Here is a 9,001-nt window from a genome sequence, read left to right as displayed (position 1 = left end):
TATCTATCATCTATCTATCTGTCATCAATCTATCATCTGTATGGTTCTATCAATCCATATCTATCTATCTTTACCATCTATCATCTCTATCTATCTTCATCATCATACTCGTCTATTATATGTCTATATCTATCATCTATATCTGTTTATCTATCTATTTTCATCATCATCATCATCATCATCTATTTATCACCTATCTATATCTATCTATCAATCATTATCTCTATCTATCATCTCTATCTCTCTATCTATCCATCTATCTAATCTCCATGTCTGTTTTACAATACACTTTTGGCTGAGTTTTCCCCCAATATTTTCTCTCCACTTGGTGGGAGTTTCTGCAGAGGGATAGCCTCTCTCTATTTATAGGTGTTAAAATCAAGTTTGGCTTTCCTCATTCCATTCCTCCTGCTGGCACATTCTTACATACAATGTAGAGAAATGACAAATACACAGATAGTTAGATAATATAATGTTATGAGCTGATAGGACTGTGGAACAAAAATCACGGTGAAAGGGTGGAGGAGACTGAAGGTGATGTTTTAGACAGAGTGGTCAGGGAAGACTTCTTGGAGGAGGTGGCATTTGAGCAAAGGCTTGCATGAAGTGAGGGAGCCAGTCATGTGGATATCGGCTGCAAGTGTGTTCTGGGCTGGTGGGACAGCAAGCACAGAGGTGCAGAGGCTGAAGTGGAGTTGGTGGGTTCCAGAAATATCTGAGGCAAGGGTGGCTGAAGCAGAGTGAGTCATACAGGATGACGTCAGAAAGGAAAGCTGGGTCCAGATCAGCGCGGGTCTTGTAGGATGTGGCCAGGACTTAGTCTGCACGTGGGGAGGGACCAGCAGAGGGATCCCTTTAGTCAGGGAGGGATGTGATCTGACTTTCCCTGTACAAGAAGCACACTAGTTCTGAAGCAGATGGAGGAGAAGAGAGGAAACGTGGAGGCTCTTATGGTCCAGTCAAAAGATGGCAGTGGCTTGTGCTACAGTGTTGCAACAGTGATGGTAAGAAGTGGCTGGGTTGGGCATGTGGTTTTTGTGTTTTGCGTGAACGTGTCCGTGTGTGTTTTATGGAGAGGTTTTCTGCTGCGGCTACCGCTAGTGATGGGGTCTGTGTGTGCGTGTGGATGTGAGTGTGTGTATGACTGTGAGTTTTATGGAGTGGCTTGCTGATGGTGGGGGTGGGGGTGGCAATGGTGTGTGTGTGTGTTTGTATGCAAGGGAGAGAGAAATGCGACTGGACTTGAAATCCTGTCCTAGGATAGGATAAGAACGGTTCAGTCAGGGCTAGAGTCAGTCCAAGTAGGCTTGATATTCACAAATCCAGAGAAATAAAAAAACTCCTCACTTCCCCAACAATATAAATTCAGCAAATGGATAAGCTGATTCTATTTTTGTTTCTATTCAACACAGGAACAATTACAGTGAAACACATTGGAGAAAGTTATCCAATCTCCAAGTTTGCTAATTCTGCTTCTAAAATAGCTCTAAAGTCTTCACTTGCTCATGGCAGGGATAATTAAAACTAGTGAAGTGAAGTCAGGGATGTGCATGCGAGGCTGCGCAGAGAGAACCTGACGGTGATTACAGACGCCATGGCTTCTTTCAAGGTAATTGTGGAGCGACCTCTTCTTCACTTGTAGTCACGGAGGCAAGGAGCCATTTTCGTGAGGCTGGTAAACAGGGCAGCCATCCACATGCTACGTTTTAGAATTTAGAATTCATCATTACATTTGAAGAGTTCTAGGATTTTACCTGGTGGTTACAAATGACTAAGCTTGAGACATCATATGTCTGAATACTGGATTTAAGAGATGAGATGCTAGCTAAGGAGGGACAAGAGGGATGGAGGAAGAAAGAAACTCATTTATGTATTTATGGTATAAATATTTATTGAGCACTTATGTACGAGACCCTATTGGCTCCGATTGTGTTCAAAGCACTGAGGAAACACAAACGAAATAGACATGGTCTCCCTTCTCATGCACTTGTATTTTAGTTGGGAGAAACAAAAACAGGACAAATCTGAGTTGGTAATAAGCACATGCCAGAATAAAAATAGGGAATGGCAGAGGAAGCTGGGCGGTCAAGGAAGCCCTCTCAGAAGTTGTGACTTTTAAGCTGAGATTCAATGACAAGAAGGAGACGAACAGCTGAAAATGGAAGGGAGAGCATTTGATGCTAAAGGAACTCTGAGCACAAAGGCCCGATGGTGCAAAGAGACACACGTGCGTGAGCTGGGAGGTCACGTGGCCGATGCAGAGTGAGGAAACACGAGAGTGGACACAGTGAGGCTGGGCTTTGGGAGGGAAAGGAGTTTGCAAAGAGAGACCATTCGAAGCTTTCTGACTGGGGAAAAACAAGATCTGTTTTGTTTTCTAAAACTTTCTTGATATTGTGAGAATAGGCTGTGGAGGGAAGCAGGAGGACCAGTGAGGAGGCTCCAGCAGTCGCCCAGTTGAAAGATGATGGCGGTGGAAGAGAGGGAGAGAAGTGAGGAGCTAGTCATGGGTTTGAAGACGGAGTTGCCATGGAAACTACCTAAGTGTCTGTCAACGGATGAATAGATGAATGACATGTGCTATATATATACACAAAGGAATATTATTTAGCTGCGAGAAAGAAGAAAATCCTGCCATTTGTGACAGCATGGATGGACTTTGAGGACATTATGCTAAGTGAAATAAGTCAGACAGAGGAAGATAAACACTGTATGATATCACTTCTACGTGGAATCTAAAAAAGCTGAACTTGTAAAAACAGAAAGCAGAATGATGGTTGCCATGGGCTGGAGGTGGGGGAATTGGGGAGAGGTTGTCTAACGGCACAAGCTTGTAAGGAGGAGATAAATAAGTCCTGGAGATCTAATGCGCAGTATAGTGATTATAGTCAACAATGCTGTATTATAATCATCAAACCTGCTAGGAGACTAGATCTTAATTATTCCTACCACAAAAAGAAATGATAGTCACGTGACACAATGGACGTGTTAGCTAACACTACAACGACAATGAAATTGCAATATATAAATGTATCAAGTCAACATGTCACAAGCTACGCAATGTTTTATGTCAAATATATTTTTTTTACAAAGGTGGAATTTCTGTGTTTTGCTGATGAGAAAAAGAAGAATCAAGATGGCTTGTAAGTTTTTGGCTAAATGGCTTAGCAATGGTGGTGCCATGTACAACAAGGGCCAATAGTTGGGAGAAGAGCAGATTGGGAGAGGTAGTTAGTTCCCAAGTCTGGGCTTGGCTGTGTTAAGGCTGAGATGCCAATTAGGTATTCAAGTAGGGAAGTGGAAACAGCGAGCGATGGTGATTCAGAGTGATCGAGACAAAGGGGGCAGAAAGGGAGAGTGATAAGGCAAAGATGTTAAGGTTCCTCCAGTCCTTTCTAAGCACCTGGAACACTTTCCCCCTTGTATTCGTGCTGCAGGACCCAGGGTAGAGGCTTGGGTCAAACTCCTTTCCTATTTTTCTCAAAAAACCCTCTAGCTCCTTCCTATTGAACTCTAGTTCAGTGCGTGGCTTGGACACCCTACAAACCTCAGTTCAAATCTAAAAATTGCCACTTACCAGATGTGGGATATTGGGCATGTAATTTAACCTATCTGAGCCTCAGTTTCCTCATCCATCAAATGGGAACAATAAGACCTACCTCCTGGGGTTATTGAGATGACAATAGCTAGCCTTCATTGAGCATTTAGCACATTATGGAGAGAGAAGAGACTTTTCCACGTTTCCATCACTAGCCGGAGTCCGAGGTGGTATTCAGACTGGGGTAGTCTGACTCCAGAGCGCACGCTCCATTTCTTCTTTTTGGCATATTATTTGACTCATAGTTAGGACTCAAAATGCAAGAGCTGCTTGTTTTCCTGTGTCTTGTTTTCATTACGGTGTCATATTGTAAAACCCATTTACCAGTCTACTTTCCCATCAGGCTCAGCAATCCCTCAAGGGCAGGGGCTGTGACTATTTGTGGCATCTCCGATGCCCTGCACAGAGTGTGGCCTTCAGCAGGTGTGCAGTAGATGTTGCTTAAAGGCAAACACGAGGGCAGGACAGCCAGCGGGAATTGCTTTGTCTGCCTGCAATACTTCCAACGAAGTGGACTCCTCTGTGTTCGAGAGAAGGCACCCTCCTTTCCCAGATGGAACGACCTTCCCAGTCAGCAGGAGGGGAGGCAGACATCGGAAAAAATAGCTCAGCAAGTTCTTCCGCCCCTGAGCTTCACCCTCAGAGAAGGAAGTGTATCCTCAAAACAGGAATTAAAGCAATAAGTTGTATTTGGCATCCGCCAAGTGCCCACACAAGTGCTAAACGCAGCAGAAGGGAGGGGAAAGACTCTGAGGCAGAACAGGAGACTTCTATTTCATTCTGCTTCCAGCATGCGAGACAGTGAGTGTGTCGTGGGCAGGACAATTAAACTGAAATATGGCCCAGCTAAGCGTAAGAGCTGTTCTAATGGGAAGGTCAAGAAACCCGACGGCAAACCTTTCAGAGAGGTAGGCGGAACGACGTCCTTGAAGTGGGGTCTAATTAACCTGGCCGTGTCAGTTTCAGAGCTGGGGGCTGGCCTCAGAAACCTCAAGTCCCCAGGCTCTAATGAGACGGTTATTTAATAATAAGAGAAATAGTCAGTCGTGGTTTATAATAGCTTTGCAATCAGTACAAGCCTCAGCCCGCACATCATTTCATATGAAAATGATGGATTGCATCTGTCTGCATCCCTTTCCTCGGAATGTGAATGTCCATGAGCGTTGTGCTAGTTGTGGGGGGTCTAAGGGAGGGGAGGGGGCAAAGCCGTGGCTGTCTCCCCTTCCCACATCTGCTGAGGTCCCTCAAGCACTTCAGAGAAGAAGCTGATTGTCCTGAAGCAGAAAGGAGAGCAAGCGAACGCCAGGAGCAGGCATTGCCTCTAACAATAGCTCCTGGTACTTAGTGATGAGGGAGCACAGAGCCTGGGAGGAGGGAAAGGAAAGCTCAAGAGATGCACCTGCTCCTTAGAAGGAAAGAGCAAAATGTCCCTGAGGGCCGCTCGGGGGAGACTCAGCCACCTGGTACTTGCTACATTCTGGAGGCGTCTGTTGCTATGAATCTCAGACTCGAAGTCCCCTCTCCTCCTACATATCACTGCACCCCTGCTGGGATCGATGTGGGAGTGAGGGGATGGGAACACTCTCTGAGGATGCCTTGGGGGACCCCGAATCCATTTGGCCTGGATTCTAAGCTTCTCCTCTTCCTGCCTCTTTCCCTTCTCTCCTACCTCACCCCATCCACACCACGGACTTAAAGCCATTTCATATCATAGAATTTTATACTATCCAGGGACTTTAAAATCTGGTTCAAGTTCCCATCTAGCGCTTGAACTTGAGGAACTTGAGAGGGGTCTTCATCTTTTGCTTGACTACTTATAAGGTGGGATTCTTAACCAGGGCTAATTCTGCCTCCCCGGGAACATTGGCAATATCTAGAGACATTTTCGGTTGTCGTGACTCAGGGAGGAATGCTACACTACTGGTACTGAGTGAGGAGAGACCAGGGATGCCCTTAAGCCTTCTACAGTGCAGAGGGAAACCTCTTACAAAGAATTATCTGGCCCCAAATGTCGATAGTGCCAAGGTTGAGAAACCCTTCTTTGGGATGGGGCTCACCTCCAATCTCTACCACCTCAAGTAGTCCTGTTTGCTTTCTGGGATTCCTAGTTAGGATAAGAAACAGGTGTATAAGAGGCAGGTGGCTTTGGTATAAACGTAGATGGAGAAAGTCAAGATGACACAATTCTGAGTATTGGCAATGGGATTTAAGAAACTCCTACCCATGATGCAAGAAGGTTGGGACAAGATCTCCAAAAACAATTCCAAGGCAAGGATCCAAATGACACAGAATCTCTGGGAACACAGTTGGTTCCAAGGATTGGAAGTCAATATCCGAAGTCAGAAATGCAGCGGACATTAAAATAAAAAAAGCGGACACAGGAAAATGCAGCTTTTCCCTGAGAATGCACAATAGAAGGAATGCAAAATGAAATGATGTATATATCATTAAAAACCAGGGTTTGGAGGTGGGGGCTAAGGAGCAGGAAATGGCAAATGAAAATGAGTTGTATGGGAGCCATAATTACTGATTTATTATCTGTTAAATGTCCCTGACATTCTTTCGTTCTCTCTCTCAGAGGCCATCTTTATTGTTGTGTTTTGGTGAAGGTAAAAATTTATTAGTAGCAGTATGAGATTTCCCCTTGCATTCTTAGAGGGGAAGTGGTCTTCGGTAAGATGGAATAAAGAGATTGAGGTCTCATTAGCATAATAGCGACAAATATATTATGCTCAGAGAAAAAGTCGGTATGAACAAGAGAAAGGAGTGTTCTGAAAAATACTCTTCTAATTATTTTTTTAAAAGAAAGGATTATTTGCTCACAGATCAGTGGTCTCCAAACTCTTTTGATTGTGTGCCCTATTACAGTTTTTTGAGCATTCTTCCACAATATATGTTTGTTTATTTATGTTACGAATATGTACTACTGTATTCATACAGTACATATCTTATAAAAAAGACATAAAACAAGAAATTAGAAAGGAAATGACAGATATTTTCTTTATGTACCCCAATAAATTGTCCTGCCCAACATCAACCACTAGTGTTCACGCTCTCCTCTGAGTTAAAACTTTTCATTTAACCTTCATAATGACCCAAACAGGTAGGAACAATTGCCATTTCCACTTCACAGAGGAAGAAATGGAGGCACGGAAAGGTTAAGTAACTTTCCCAAGATCTCACAGGTAATAAGTGGAAGATCAGGGATTCAGACTGGCTCCAGAACGTCTTTTCTAACCACTGCACTAGACTGCCCTCACTTGAGGTCAATGAAAGGCGTGAAGCCTTTTCCCATGACAGAGGAAGGAATCAGGCATGATGTTCAGAAGCTGAGGACTTTGTCTTTCGTGCTAGAACAAGACACTGGCAGTGGGAGAGTCAAGACCAAGAGTCTGAGGGTAAGGAGAGGAGAAAGAGACAGAAGCTAGAGAAGAGAAAGACTTCCAGAAGCTCCCAGAGGCTCCCAGAGGTGGACCTGGATTGGATTGAAAGCCATTTTGAAGGGAGAGGCAAGGGCATCTTTGCACCCTCTGCTCTGCTTCTTGAGTGGACAAGACTCTGTCAGATTGTTCTCTTTCTGGTAACAATCTGGACCTGCAACCTCTTCTGGATGCCAGACAAGATGGAGGGGTCACGATAATAAAGACTTTCACGAGTTTTCTCACAACGTTGGCACCCTGATTTTTTTTGTTTTTTGTACATGGTTTTCATGTCCTCTACTTCATCCCTACTACCATGGAGAACTCCAGAAACCACATCCTCAAGATAAGAGAAGGCAACACTCTTCCGTATTCACACAACTCGTGTTTTGTATACAAACCTTCACAGGCCCTTTCAGTGTCTTAAGCAACTGTATAGCTAGAGTTAGAGCAGATGGGGGTCTTGGCACCATGTGGTATGATCCGCTTCTCCTAAACGAGGAGTAGGCAGAGAACAAGGTACGTGACTGAGATCCTATCAGGCAGCCAGCTGGGGGCAGAGATCCAAGGGTGGTGCCTGGACCTCTGGGCTGCCTGGCTCTCTGCATGCAAACAGATCAAGCTTGAAAAACATCTTTCAGGTCAAATGTTTTACAAGGATGAACTCGGCTCAGGGTCAGGGGGAAGGTAAATTTTTGTTTTCTCTTAAGTTGTCGGGCAGCTTGATTAAATCAAAGCATGATTATAATGAGGGTCCCTAATATGAGCTGAATTGTGTCTTTCCAAAATTCATACGCTGAAGCCCTAATTCCCAGGCCCTCAGAATACATTTGGAGATAGGAGATGATAGATAAAGAGGTGATTAAGTTAAAATGAGGCTGTTAGGGTGGGCCCTAATCCTATCCAATTCTTATGGTGTCCTTATAAGAAGACGAAATTTGGGCACAGGAAGTGGCAAAGAGCAACAGAGGGAAGTCAGATTCCATGTCAGAAGTCAGGGCCGTCAATCTCATCCTCCCCATTGGCCTCAGTCTCACGCCAACTGCCTTCTTTTGAACCACTAGTCACTTCAAGAAATATTTTTAGCTCCTACTATGTGCTGAGCACCCAGCTGTGCACTGGGGCTCCAGCAGTGAACACAACAGACACGGAGGACCTTGTCCTCATGGTCTTCCACGTCCACATGGAGCATATGGTCTAGGAGCATTGTCAGTTTCTCCCTCTGAACTCTCCAAGTTCTTAATTCTCTTCTTTCCTCTAATTAGGGAACAGAAAAGAGACAGCAGGCCTGCTTCTTTGATCGTTTTTCTTTCTTTCCATCTTCTGACAGCCATACTTCACGTCTGACAGGGGAAATGATTCTTTTCGACAGTGACAAATTTATGAGTTTTGACTGTTTGTGAAGTTCCCTAATTAATTCTTTATAGACTTCTACTGGCAACTGAATTCATGTTTTGAGTTAAAAAAGGGAGTTCAGATGAATTATCGTTGAACATTCTGCTCCCTTTGGAGAGCTCACACTCCACATATATGCTGTTAATCTCCCTGCTTACGAGCGGCACCATTTGTCTTGTAGTGACGCACAGCAGGTGGTTACCATGGCATAAGACAACAGCGTTGGCATTCACTCTGTCGTCACTGGACCCCCAGGGCATCTCCTGAGCAACCTGGCAAGGGCTGCCAAACCATCTATACTCCCTCAGCACCACAACGGTTCGTTTTAAATTTTTTGTGGGTGGCCTGAGATTTATATCTGATCAAGAGCTTTATGTGGCTAAACAAATCTAGAAAAGGAGCTACAGTGACAGAAGGAGAGGAAGAGAGAGAGAATGAGGGAAGGAGAGAGGGAGGGAATGAAAAGAGAGAGAGGAAACAGAGATACACACATACACAGAGACTCAGGGTCAGAAATATAGAGATGGAGAAAGGAAGAGAATCCACCTGAAATAGAAACTGAAAGATCCAGAGATCAAAGGAGATAGGA

The 9,001-nt window shown here is 44.4% G+C and overlaps 1 long non-coding RNA gene across 1 annotated transcript; it reads left to right on the top strand.

Moving 5' to 3' along the window:
• Positions 1-775: 775 nt before the first annotated feature.
• LOC139074780 (uncharacterized) lies at positions 776-7,265 on the top strand. Its single transcript, XR_011524525.1, has 5 exons — positions 776-1,004; positions 1,413-1,609; positions 3,094-3,143; positions 3,942-4,506; positions 6,953-7,265. It is a non-coding gene; the product is annotated as an uncharacterized lncRNA (long non-coding RNA).
• Positions 7,266-9,001: the final 1,736 nt, after the last annotated feature.

Source organism: Equus przewalskii, chromosome 12 (genome assembly GCF_037783145.1).
Source record: "Equus przewalskii isolate Varuska chromosome 12, EquPr2, whole genome shotgun sequence".
Taxonomy (NCBI): Eukaryota; Metazoa; Chordata; class Mammalia; order Perissodactyla; family Equidae; genus Equus; species Equus przewalskii.
The sequence above is the reverse complement of the archived record's forward strand: the minus strand, read 5'-3'. Positions and strand labels throughout refer to the sequence as shown.